Below are 14559 nucleotides of genomic sequence, written 5' to 3' on the forward strand. Positions count from 1 at the left end.
GGAGGAGGAGGAGGAGGAGGAGGAGGAGGAGGAGGAGGAAGAGGAGGAGGAGGAGGAGGAAGAGGAGGAGGAGGAGGAGGAGGAGGAGGAGGAGGAGAAGAAGAAGAAGAAGAAGAAGAAGAAGAAGAAGAAGAAGAAGAAGAAGTAGTGTGAGGGAACATCTGCCTGCCTGCCTTTTGGCTGAGCTACAGGGCTTTTCTTGCCTTCAGACTCCAACTGAAACCCTGGAGTTTCCTGGGTCTCCAGCCTGTTGGCTTTCAAACTGGAATGGCACCATTGGCTCCCTTGGTTCTCGGGCTTTCATACTTGGACTGGAACCACACCACAGACTCTTGGATCTCCAGCCTGCTGCCTGCCTATCAGCCTCCATAATTACACGAGCCAATTCCTTATAATTTACATGAGTGCAAATGTGCAAGAGTGTGTACACACACATGCACAGTCTCACTGGTCCTGTTTCCCTGGAGAACCCTGAGTACTACACTTGCTCAAGTTTACAGGGCTAGGAAATGGCCGAGCTGAAATTTCAGATTGAGTCACTCCTACCACCACTCCTGTGTTCAGGACCACTGCGCTAGCATGAGACTGCATTCCCCTTGGAAGCTACCAGACCCCAGCCCCAACTTGGTAGGGCATTTCTTTTTTTTTTTTTTCATTTTTTATTTTTATTTTTATTTATTTTTTATAAATTTATTTTTTATTGGTGTTCAATTTGCCAACATATAGAATAACACCCAGTGCTCATCCTGTCAAGTGCCCTTGGTAGGGCATTTCTGTATGAAGCACTCTGGGACAACTTGCTTGCACTTGTGCCTGCTTCGGATCCCCCCCACCCGCACTTCATTCTGGGACTAATGTGCTTTTTAGACAGGAGACAAAGTCAGAATTCTTTCAGTTCTAGGTATTAAAAGTCCTCTTTTTGCATGAAAATCTCAATTGTTTACACGACAAAACAGGAACACTGCATCATATGCGTATGTATATGTTTCCCTTGAAATTTTATTCAAATTGAGCAAAATGGCATTTGGATCTTAAGTTCTCCACACTTTGCCTAAATTATGTTCTCATTAAATAAAGAAGCGTTTTGGTTGCTTTTAACCAATGTGGACTATATCATTACTGTTAAAAAAACAAAGAAAAGAGGGATCCTTGGGTGGCGCAGTGGTTTGGCGCCTGCCTTTGGCCCAGGGCGCGATCCTGGAGACCCAGGATCGAATCCCACATCAGGCTCCTGGTGCATGGAGCCTGCTTCTCCCTCTGCCTATGTCTCTGCCTCTCTCTCTCTCTCTCTCTATCATAAATAAATAAAAATTAAAAAAAATATTTAAAAAAACAAAGAAAAGAAAGCTGTTATTTGTTAAGCATCTACTATGTGCCTGCCTCTGTCACTGTGATGATTAATTTTATATGTCAACTTGACTGGGCCACAGAGTGCCCAGATATTTGTCCAAATATTCTGGGTATTTCTGAGGGGGTGTTTTGGATGAAATTCACATCTAAATTGGTGGACTCTGAGTAAAGCAAGTTTCCCTCCCTAATATGGCTGGGCCTCATACAATTAGCTGAAGTCCTGAATAGAACAAAAAGACTGACCTTCCCCCTAAGAAAGAACTCTCTAGCTGACAATCTTTGGACTTCATCTGCACCACTGGCATTCCTGAGTCTCCAGCCAGCTAGCCCACATTATAGATTTGGACTTGCCAAATCTCTAAAATCACATGAGCCAGTTCCTTATAACAAATCTCATTCTTTATATAGGCTCGTCTTATTGGTTCTTCTTCTTTGGAGAACTCTGACTAATACAGTCACATATTTTATTTAATTCTTTAAAAAAATTCTTTGAGATTTAAATATTATTATGCACAATTAACAGACAAAACAGTGAGGCACAGAGTTAACCTTTGCATTTCCCCTTCCCCAGGCTGATTCAAGATCCTTGTCTAAATTCTCCATTTGCACAGAGCAAAATGTGACCAGTGGAAATGTTACCAGTGATACGACTGTTACTAGTGGTTCCAGGTTGTAGCCACATCCAGCCCAAGCCCTAATGCCCTTTAAAGTAATGGCACAGCCCAGACATACAAATCAGGCTATCAGATGCAAATAGAACTATCAGGTTCCGAGTGTACTTTAGTGTTCACAAAAGCTGCTTCTTTATCTGGTACATATTTCTCTGACCTGAAAGCCTGCTCTGGATAGCAAAGATGGGCCACCGGCAAATTCAATTTTCTTCCAGTGATGAAATGCTCCTAGTTTGGAAAACTCTCATTTCTTGTGAAGGTGCTGGATACCATGCATTGAGTTTGGCCCCTTAGGAAACTACTAAAGGGAAAGGGCATTTTAGGACACTGGACAGCAAAGCAGAGTCCAGAAGAACTGGGAGCGAGCAAGTGGTAAATGAGGATAGATTTAGTGGAGGAGTGGGCTGGCCTGAGATTTTCTGGCAAAAAGTTTTTTCATTCAACATTTATTAAGAGCCCATGCTGTGCTAGGCTAGAGAAGGAAATCCAAAGACAAATAAGACACTGTCTCTGCCTTCAAGGAGCTCATAATCTAGTATATCTCACAAGATGACAGGAAATTCTTTCATCTGTAGAACAAATACTTATCAATGACAGCCATGTGCCAGGCTCATGTGCCAAGTGCTAGGCATGGAGTTGTAAGTTCGTGTATTATATATAGACTCCCAGACCTAATGAGGCTTACAGCCTACTGGGCCATCAAAATCAAGAGAGGGGAGAGAACCCTGTAGCCCTCCCCCAAGTCGCCCCGCCAATTTCCTTGAGCTGATCTCTTTTACAACAATGTTCTGTGTCTCTCTGTAGATTTTCAATTCACTCCCTCAGGAACATAACCTTGTGACTGGGTAAAGATTACTGTATTTTCTATTATACAAAGCCTAATGCTTTGGGAGAAAAAATAAGACAGACAGACACTATATTCAGACATGCAATCTCCTCAGCCAGGAAGCCAGGCAGCCAGAGGGAGCAGTGATAGCCATCCGTCTTCTTGCCCAGCCCAAGAACAATCTTCTCTGAATATTAAAGGCCCAGGAACAATTTAGAGAAAGTCTGCGCTTGCTTTCTCTCCCCTACCATATTCAATGAAATGCAATTCTGATGTTCAGAGAGGCTCCGACTAAGTAGATAATACAGCCACATTTTTCAAAGGGCCTGCCATGGCTTTTTATCCTCCACAGCATCTAATACCTGTCAAACATTTTAGATTAAAATGAGTACGAAAAACACAGCGTCACTCAGCATTTCCTTTGCTCTGCAGGCCAGAGACCAGGATGAAAATCAGACTTGGGGTTCCAAGTCCATAGTGGGATACCCACCCACACCCAGGTGTTAACCATCTATTATGTTCAGGAATGGTATATTAGAAATAGAATTGGCTTTGGAGTTGGGCATGCCACTGACCTGCTGTTGACCTTGGGAAATCATTTAAGCTCTATGAATCTCAATTTCCTCATTTTGAGACTGGGAATAATAATTATTATCCCCCTCCCCATAGGATTAGGAGAATCAAATGAGATCACACATGTAAGGGATCTGACACATGGTAGACAACTGATAGTTGTCCATCTCCTTCATGTCCCTCACCTTGCCATAAGGACAGCCTGAGAGCACCTTCCTTCTCTGGGCTTAGACCTCTGTTTTTGCCTGGGCTTGCTTTCTACTTCTTTATTCCCATCATATACCTAGGAAATTCCAGAATTCCTCCTGACCTTCCCTCAGGTTTTTACTGCTTCATTCTGGTCTCTGTTTTGCTGCCAATTAGGAGGTAAGATGCCTATGCAGTATTTGTACAACCCAGTCAAATGAGCATGTTCTGTCATCATTGAGAATCTATATAATTTAACTGATGCAACTTCTCCGATAATGAGAAAGTTTCATGTTCCATATCAAAACAAATCTCCAGTAATTAGCATCTTCTTGTCATCAGTGTGTTCCAGCAGGTTGGCTGAACGGCTTGGGCCAGGGATTGGCAGCACTCCAAAGCCTAGGTCTGTTGGGATTTCAGGCCTCTCAGTGGGCGGAAAGGAAGTAGCTTAGGAAAGAGGGAAGACTCTCAGCACTTCTAATTTCCTACCATAGGAGTGGCCTAACACTCAGCACCCTGTATGTGGAAGCCCATAAACATTTCCTGTCATTATCTCTCCCCCATTCAACTTTCTTTGGTGCACTTATTAAGTTAGTATGTCTATTATAAATTCAAGGTATGACTTGGGAAAGTCTCTTTCCTTCTCTTTGTCTCAGTCTTTTCTGTTAATTGAGTAATCTAGAGGAGAACCAGGAGGAACTCTGGAATCCACTGGATTGGTTATTGGTTATTCTTCACTCCTACCTCCATCACTACCAACAATACTAAAGTCTCTCAGTAATTAAAGGAGTTCTACAACCAATTCCAACATAGGGAGGGGTGTTCCCCATATCAGCAAGAAATTTTTTGACACCAGCTGGTTCTCCTACAATTCAACTCAATTCTGACACTATCTACCCAGGGACAGCATCAGATTCCACAGATTAAAGGTTCAGTGCTGTAAGACTGCCCCCAACTTCAGACGTCAATCACAAGCCTAGGTTATCACCAAATTTCTGACTGACTGGCTATAGATCAGAGATTCCCACGGCCCCCACCTTCAGTTGGATTAGCTTGCTAGAGTGGCTCACAAAGCTCCAAGAAACATGTTACTACATCATTGGTTGTTTATAAAAGGTTATAACTCAGGAACAGCTTGATGGAAGAGATGCACAGAACAAGGTCTGGAGAAAGGGCTCACATGCCCTCTCTAGGAGTGCCACCCTCCCAGCCACCTCCACATGTTCACCAACCCAGAAGCTCTTTGAGCCTGTCCTTTAGAGTGTTTATGGAGGCTTCATTAAGTATGATTGATTAAATCACTGGCCATTGGTAATTAACTCAACCTCCCCCACGTAAATCAGGGGGTGGGACTCAAAGTTCCAATCCTCCATTCGTGGTTAGTTCCCTGGCAACTGGCCCTATCCTATGGTGCTTTCCCAAAGTCGCCTCATTAACATAAATCCAGTTGTGGTGGAAAGGAGCATCTTGAATAACATCTTGACACCTATTTCACCATTATGACTCTGAAGGGATTTCAGGAACCGAGGACAAGAGATCAAATATTATGATAAAAGATGCTCCTATTGCTCTTATTGCTCAGGAAATTCCAAGATTTTGGGGAGCTGTGACTCAGGAACCACGGACAAAGACCAAATACATATGAGAAATTAATTTTGTTCATCTGACCAAATATATATTTCTTATAAATCATAGTCTCATGGTAACTTAAAGAACAGCAACAAAGGACCTTACTGGCAGGATGTTGGGAAGTTTGCAGGTGCAATGGGAGGCTGGAGACAAGGCTAGGAAAGTGGAAGGAACCGGCGCAGAAACAATTTGAACTCAGAGTGCTGCTATGTGCATGGATGAATCCCAGTCATATACATTCTGTCCTTGCATTGCTCTGCTTCACGTTGGAAGTTCTCGGGTTTAGAGCCCAGATGTTTCCATTTGGGTCATGTGCTGGCCTCCTGGATTTGGAAAAAGTGTAGGCAGAAGGAGTCTCCAAGAACCCTTTTGACTTCTATAATGGAAAGGCAAGCCTCACTGATCACCTCTGCAACTTAAAATAGCATAATTAACCTATTCCATTTGTGGATCCATAGGCAATGAACAAAATCCCTTGGCTTCTTATGTGGTACCCTTCGTCTTACATCTCCTCACCCTCTTCCAGCTTGTATCAAGCTGCTCCTTTTTACTTTTTGTGTTGTCAAAGTTGATAAGGTATGTGCTTTGTTTGGCAACCATGTTTAAATTTTCCATGCTTTTTCTATAGATTGATTGTATGATTTCTTTTTAATTTTTAAAATAAACTTTAACATCTATTCATTACTTTTACTTATTACATTGTTTACACACCAGTCCAGTTGAAGTCTCTCTAGTTATTTTGGCTGTCTAAAGCTCATTCTCTGATAGATTTCTCAGGAAGTACTCATGGGAGTAATATCCCCTGATTTCTTACATGTTGTAACAACTCGTGGCCCTTTATACTTAAAAGTTAGTTTGGATGATATCGAGTTCTTGGCTCCAGCTTTTCTTTCCTAGATGTTTTAAATATATTACTTCATTTTTTTCTGGCAGAAAGTCTGATGATAATCTAATTTTCTGTCATTTATAAATAAACTGCTGTTTTTCTGGATGTCCAAATGAGTTTTATTTTTCCTTAAAGTCCATTAGTTTTATTAGAATGTGCCTTTGTGTTGTTGGTTTGGGGTCAATATTCTAAGATATGAAGTGGGCATTTTCAATATGTAGTTTCAAATAATGTTTTCATTCAAGGAAGTTTTTTTCTCAATTGTAGTTTTCAGCATTCAGTTCCTTTGACCTCCTTGAGGAACTCTTATTATTTCTGTGTTCAGAATCCTCTGTCTAGAACATGAGAGACTCCTAACTCTGGGAAAAGAACTAGGGGTGGGGGAAAGGGAGGTGGGCGGGGGGTGGGGGTGACTGGAGATGGGCACTGAGGGGGGCACTTGATGGGATGAGCACTGGGTGTTATTCTATATGTTGGCAAATTAAACACCAATAAAAAATAAATTTGCAAAAAAAGAATCCTCTGTCTATAATCAATATATTTTCTCCCAAACCCATTTTATTTCCATTTCTTTCTGTTATTACAAAGCATCTTTTTTTGTCTTTTATTTTAAAGGACACTTGCATTTTTTCACTCCTTTATTCCTTCTAATGACCCTTTTTCAAATGATTCTTTTTTATTTATAATTCTTACCTGAGTTCTATCAACCTCCTTCTGAGTGTGTTAAATTTTGATAGGTATTGTTCTTTTATTTGTTGTATCATTTTCTTAATACATTGTAGTGTGTTTGAAATCATAAGTTACCATGGTTATCTATTTTGTGGGCAGGTCTTTCTGTCATGCTTTCATCATGTGATGTTATGCCTCTTATTTTCTTTTTTCTTATAATGACTTTGTATGAGATTTGGCCTTGGTAAACTTTGGTTGTCCATTTTTTAAAAAAAGATTTATTTATTTTAGAGAGAGTATGTGCGCATTAAGTGGAGGAAGGGCAGAGGGAGAGGGAGAGAGAGAGAGAGAATATCAAGCAAACTCCCACTGAGCACAGAGCCTGAGATCATGACCTAAGCCAAAATCAAGAGTTGGACACTAACCAACTGAGCCACTAATTTTATATTGTGGTTGTAGTGTTCACAGACATGGTGGCTAGCTTTCTGAGATTCCCTGGCCTTCTCCTCTCCTGTACTTTGTTCTGGACCTTCCCTTTGCTTTGTCTATGGTCCCTGTCCTGCTCAATTTTGATTCCATTACCACTAACTTTTCCTCAGTATGGGACTCAAAAGAAACCACATCCAATTTTGAGAGCCTATAGGGGTTGGACTGCTTCAGTAGTTTAGCAGTCCTTTTGAATTTTCAGTCATATGATTTGATCTGTGGAGAGCTTTTTTGTGTGTTTGTGTGTTTGTGGGGTAAGCCCTAAAGAAGACTCTATAATCTATAACTCAAACTTCAAACTGATTATGTTTCAGGCCTATGGTGATATCCTAGTAATTTCTTCTACAATACTCTTCCAGGATTGATCTAATATCTTCTTTTATGATTTATTCTCTTATTTTACTGGGTTACAGTTATAGGAAATGCCTTTTAAAAGGGAGTTACAAGGATGAACTTTCTGAGTCCTTTCATGTCTGAAAAAGTCTTTATTCTACTACAATGTTTGATTAATAGTGTCAGTGAGATAAAATTCTAAGTTTTCCTTATAGTTTTTTATGTATTTCTTTATAGTATTCTAGTTTCCAGTGTTGTTTATGGGAAATCTGATGGCAGTCTGATTCTTACTCCTTTATAGGTGACCAATTCTGTATCTCTGGAAGTCTTTAGGATTTTCCCCTTACCTGTGCTGTTCTGAAATTTTTCAGTAATGTGTATGTGTACAGGAGAGAAAGCAAATCATTTGTCAGCATTTGTTTTGAGCACTAAATAAGCCCTTTTGTTTAGGGACAACCTCCTTCTATTTTCTATTTTCTCTGCTCTTTCTTCTGGAATTCTTTTTAGTCAGCTGTTGGACCTCCTGGTGTGAGTTTTAAAAAATCAACTTTAGTGCACTATTGCTCAGGTAAGATAATATGCACTTATTTTAACTGCATATATACCCATGTAATTGTAGGGGCTGAGAACAGGGGATGCCAAGATGGGCCACTTCGGCATGAAGATTATTCTGACTCAGTTGGGCCTGCCTGGACTTCTGACCTTCAGAGCTGTGAGCTAAAACATGAGTACTATTGAATTTGTGACAGCAGCAATAGAAGACTAGCATAGAGCCAGACATCTGGATTCAAGTCCTAGTTGCACTACTTTGTAGCCATGTGACCTGGGGTCTCACCACATGTCTGTTTTCCTCATCTATAGAATTGGGTGCTGGTAGTGAATGTTATGGTCATCTTTGTCATTTTGCATTTAACTCTTTTGGAGATTATATCAACTTGATCTTCTAATCCTTCTGTTAAACACAGTATTTTAACAATCATTTTCTTTTGTAGAGTGCTTTCTTTTTGTCTGTCCATTTCTTTTCAATACAACACCATAAGATCTTGTTTCCTGAATAATCTGTTTACTGGTCTTTTTTGGTTTTGATCTACTTATCTTGATTTTTCTCATTCATACTGCGTGCCAGTGGTCTTTGGTTTTCCATCCATATTAAAGAGTCGAACAATAGGAAAGCTGACTGGAAACTCTAGGCATATGGGATGCATGGCTTCTCACCTGGCTGGCCTTGCCTTTGGGAAGTGAACAGAGATGTTCTGAGGCAGGAGTCCCCTGGTGTTTCCCAGTTCAGAGCCTTACTGTGAGCCCAGCAGGCAGCTCAGTTTCCTGCTAAGCTGCAGTTGCCTCTGCACAGATTCTCAGCTGTATTTTCCTCTGATTCACACTGATAGTCACCACTTTTCTATCTTCTATCCTCTAGAAATTTACTGCTATTTCTCATCCAGAGATGGTCCTTCTGCCAGTCCTCTTTCTATTGGAGATTCAAACCTATTGAATTATCAATAGCTTTACTACTATAATTTTCATGGGATTTCCAGATACCTATACTACCATATTGAACCAGAAGCCCCATGCCTCAGTATGTCTTAACATGTGGCATTGCCTTTTTCTTTAAGCAAATAAAGGCTTTCCAAGACACGATATTCTCAACTTCCTGCCCTTATTCTTATAAATTTGTATCTGCACCTCTACTCACCTTCTCTTCTCAGCAGAACGTATGTCTCATGTTTGTCCAAGGGTAGTCCTCTATCTCTATGTCCTTGTTCCTCTGGTTATGAGAAAATTGGGGTACCTGATGACTCCTTTCTTTAGAATATCTTCTCAAAAAACAGGCAAAAACAAGCTATAGACAAGAATGATAAAATCATTAAATAATACAAACTTCTTAATAGCTCAGTATAAACATTTCTGAAGGAACCTGTACTTCCCTGAGAGATTATTCATGTTTCTTGTCTGTGATTTCAAGTGTTTATTCCTGCCAAGTTGAAAGACAGAAGAAGAAAGGGAAGGGAGTCCTTTATAATTTATTAGGGATAAAAAAAGGAAGGGATTGATTAAGTCCACGAATGTTGTGTCCACATATTGCTAGGGGCAATCAAGCACAAAGCTTGCTGCCACATTTTCCAAGGCTACTATTATAAATATATTAAAAATAAGGATCTTTCTTCTTTTTTTTTAAAGATTTTATTTATTTATTCATAGAGACACAGAGAGAGAGGCAGAGACACAGGCAGAGGGTGAAGTAGGCTCCATGCAGGGAGCCTAATGTGGGACTCAATCCAGGGTCTCCAGGATCACGCCCTGGGCTGCAGGTGGCGCTAAACCGCTGAGCCACCAGCGCTGCCCCAGGATCTTTCTTCTATCCCAGTTTAGACCTGCAATTTCTTCAGTTGGTTATATCTCCTCATTACCACTTCTCTTTCTCACTCAATATTTGCACATTCTTTGAAATAGTCTTGAGAAGAATAGAAAAAAATCAAGATACAAGGAAACAGGTTTAAACAAAGAGTAGGCCATTGGCAGTATCAAAATATTCAGAGGTTAAAGAAGAAGGAACTAAGAAAAATCATATTGAATTTGGTGATATGAGATCATCGAGGATCTCAGTGATTTTTGTTTCTAGAATTTGCTTAGATCAGAAGTCCCTGATGCGGATGAATGAGAAGTACATAACATGTGGAGAGGTTGAGGAGAGGTACCCAGGTGATAGAGGAAGGACTTGGGAAGAGGGGTCAAAAACAATGTTACTTCAAAAATGGAGATGCTTGGGGCATGTTTGTGAGCAGAGGACAAAAAAATGAGCAGAAAGTGTATGTGGAAGAATTGAAAGACTGAGCAGGAGTAAAATAGTTTCTTTCTCCTCATAAATGTGATAGTTTTCCCACATGTCTGTCTTCAGTTTTCTTTTTTGTACCTACACACTCTCAAATATTTCAGTCATTCCCACAGTTTTAATCACCACCTCTCTATTAACAAACTTCACAGCTCCAGGTCAGACCTCACTCATGAGCTTCAGTTTGGCACTTTGGATTACTTGTTTTATACAGGTGTCCTGCCAGCCCTCAAACTCAGTCTCAAAGTCCATTTGCCAGTCTTCTACTCATGCTGCCTGTCTAAACTGAAATGCAATTCTTTCACTTATTCTTACCATTTACCAATATTCTTTCCATCTGTTGGAGCCCAGTTTGGTTACCCTTGTTCCATCCACCCTTCTTTCCAGGAATGATTCTGGGAATCTAATAGTGAACAAGCCTTTTCATTCATCTCCACTAAAAATTATCTCATTTTATAGACTATCATAATACTAACACTGAAAATTCTCTCAAATATACTCTGGCCTGACCTTCTCACTTCAGGAAAATGAGACCCAGTGAGGAGAAGTGTCCTGCAATGGTGGCACAGTGAGTTGATGACTCAAAGGTGAGTCTGGAATCTAGGTGTCTGGTATCTCAAGCCAAGACACTGACAACTACCCCAGCTGACTGCCTTTTTATGTACCCCATGTTTCTTATACATTGCTGTCTTAGAATATAGATAAGCAGTTGGTTCCCACATCCTTGATTAGTACTGAGTTCCAGGATGGTAGGTGATATTTCTCCTATTTCTCTGAATTCCCCACGGCATGTAATCCATTGCTTTGGACAGAATAAGCATTAAGCAAATATGTATTGATTGAACCAGAAATGATACATCACAACCTGACATAAAACATCAATTCTCATTGTCTCATTACCATATTCTGTCAATTAAAATTAGTAGTGGCCTTGGGTCCTTGAACAGTTATAGTGACAAAGCATGATATTCCAATATAGTCAGGTAAACTCCAGGCCCTAATGTATGTTTCATAAAGTCTATAAAGGGCAGAACCGAAAAGGTCATTTCACATAACAGTCCTCGTTTACGGCCATACCACCCTGAACGTGCCCAATCACATAACAGTCCTCTTTCTTTTCCCCATTTTATTGATGGAAAAATTGAGATTCACAGAGGAACAAATAAGACTGGCTGAATGTACACATTAAATGAATGGCACTGTCAGGACCAGAAACTGTCTCCAAACTGCTGAGCCAAAGTTTTCCACAACCCAAGATATCAGGTTATACAATATGATAAACTGTTATGGTCATGGGGTTTAGGGTCCAACTGACCTGGTTCTGCCACTTGACCAAGTCTTTCAACCCCAGTGAGCTTCAGTTTCTTATGTGCATAATAAGCCTGCTTGCGGACCTGTGAGGCCAGCCAAGGAGATAGTACTCTTTATAATCTGTGGTGCCTCCCACATTGGAGGAAAAGATCCAACCATCAGCTTAGGTCCAAGGCTATGCATACCCCTGGATATGCTAAGGGGAGGCCATGGCCAAGCACATCCACAGATGTGTCCTAGATTTTTCCCATAGGCCTGAGATTAAGCAAGTGCTCCCATGCCTGCCTGGCATAGTCAAAAGCATGAGGAACATTTGGAAGATTAGCTAATTACTGTGGGGAGCCAATGAGTAGGCATTGAAGTAATAGGACAGCACCCTCAGGAGCTCTCAGTTCTCCATGACAAGCCCATTAAGAAACTGTCAACAATGGCAGCTGAAACTTCCTGAGTGGAGGACATCTGGTCCCCAAGGCATTCTGTTGGAGCTGCCTAATGCTGGAATTGCCAAAGGGACTCTGAGGTCTCACCAAAAATTACCAACTGAAATAAGAACCAAGAAAAGTAGAGAAGAGTCTTTCCAGAATAAGGAGCACCACCCCCTTTAGTAGGTGTGGCTACAGGGACAGAGAAGCAGGGCGGATGCTATGACCTCCAGGTAGAGTTCAGACAGGACAAGGCTGGGTATATGGATACCAGGAGCACTTTAGAAAAGTCATTTTGAGATGAGAAGCATGGGAGCTTTCTCAGAAGAAATCCATGACACAGAATACAGAAGTAATAAGTGTCAAGCACTCAAATAACCAAGTAAGTGGTAGAAGGGAGCTGTTATTTTCTTTTAAGATTTTATTTGTTTATTCATGAGAGACACAGAGAAAGGGAGAGGCAGAGACATAGGCAGAGGGAGAAGCAGGCTCCACACAAGAAGCCCGATGTGGGACTCAATCTCGGAACTCCGGGATCATGCCCTGAGCCAAAGGCAGATAGACACTCAACCGCTGAGCCACCCAGGTGTGCCAGGGAACCCTTATGTATTAAGCATCTATGGTGTGTAACAGATTACTGCAAACTTAGTTGCTTATAAACAATACCCACTTGTTATCTCACAGTTTTATGAGTTGAGTCTAGGAATGGCTTAACCGGGTCCTTTGCTGTTTCAAGCTACAGTCAGGGTGTCACCAGGGCTGCAGTCTCACCTGAGGCTTGGAGTCCTCTTCAGAGCTTATAGGTGGTTGTTGGCAGAGTTTATCTGCTTGAAGCGCCAGCAGGAGAGACTTCTGTCTCTGATCTCTATACTTTCCTTTAAAAGGCTCCCCTGATTGTATCAGATTCACCTAGAATAATCTCCTTTTGATTAACTCAAAGTCAAATTGATTAGGGATCTTAATTACATCTGCAAAGCCCCTTCATCTTTACCACACAACATAATGTAATCACAGATGTGATGTGCATCATAGTCACAGATTCTGCCCACATGGAAGAGATCATTCACCAAGGGGATAAGAATATTGGAAGCCCTTTTAGGATTTTGCCGACCATAACCTGCCCTCTGACCTCCAATGACTCACATCCCTTCTAAGTGTGAAATACATTCACAGTGTTCTCAAGACTCTCATCCCATTATAGCATCAGCTCAAAGTCCAAAGTCACACCACCTAAATCTAAATCTGATCATCTCATCAGCTCAAATCCAAAAATCTCATTTAAATCTCATCAGCTGAAAGATCCAAATCTCATCATTTAAATTGTCTATATCAGGTACAGATGAGGCTTCCTCTCCATCTGTTAAACTCTCTACGTGCATTATTATATTTACTGAAGACAATCTTTGAATAAACTTTCATCCCCATTTTATAGATAAGGAAACTGAGGCATCCACAAGTTAGCTAAATTCACCTAAGGTCATTTAGAGATTAAGTTTAACAGTTAAAATTTGAATCCAGATATGCTACCTACACTCATTGTCTCTAAAGAAGCATGTTCTGAAGCCCTCTCAGCAAGGTCTTAAATGATCATCTACATCTCCAGTAGCCACAATCTGAGGGCTATTAATATTCTCAGACTGGAAAGCTAAATGTCAGATAGCATCACTAACATCTTAGGGATGAAATTCCCTGCATATGTCCCTATGTAGAGGTGAGAATTGGATTGGGAGAAAAGTAGGAATTCTCATGAGAAGAATGAAACAAATGTTAGTAACTCCAATTTCATGATACAAGAATCAAAGAAAAGGAAGGAAGGATATATGGGTATAGCTCCAGTCCTAGTATAACTTGATATATGACATTGGAGAAATGTTTTTTTTTTTTACTTCTTTGAGCCTCAGTTTCTCTCTTTGTAAAATGAAGAAGATATGTTTGAATGCTACATAATCTCTAGGCCATTTTCAACGTCCTGCAATTCTAACAAAAGGAGCAACCAACAATGCAGCCAAATGTCATGACTGGGTATTTGGTAGAGAAAAGATCCCTGGTTATTTGAATTTCATGACATTGTTTGTTCTCCAACAGAAAATGCTAAGCATATAGACATAGCCTTGACCTCAAAACATGTGATGGAGTCTTACAAAATACTGCCAGGGAGGGAGAAAAACCGTAAGAAATTCTTAACTCTAGGAAATAAACAGAGTTGCTGGAGGGGAGGTGGGTGGGGGTGGGATAACAGGGTGATGGGCATTAAGGAGGGCACATGATGTGATGAGCACTGGGTGCTCTGATGCAGCTGATGAATTGTTGAACTCTACATCTGAAACTAATGATGTATTATATGTTGGCTAATTGAATTAAAATTTTAAAAATACTACCAGGGAAAA

This window comes from Nyctereutes procyonoides, unplaced genomic scaffold (assembly GCF_905146905.1).
Source record: "Nyctereutes procyonoides isolate TBG_1078 unplaced genomic scaffold, NYPRO_anot_genome, whole genome shotgun sequence".
Taxonomy (NCBI): Eukaryota; Metazoa; Chordata; class Mammalia; order Carnivora; family Canidae; genus Nyctereutes; species Nyctereutes procyonoides.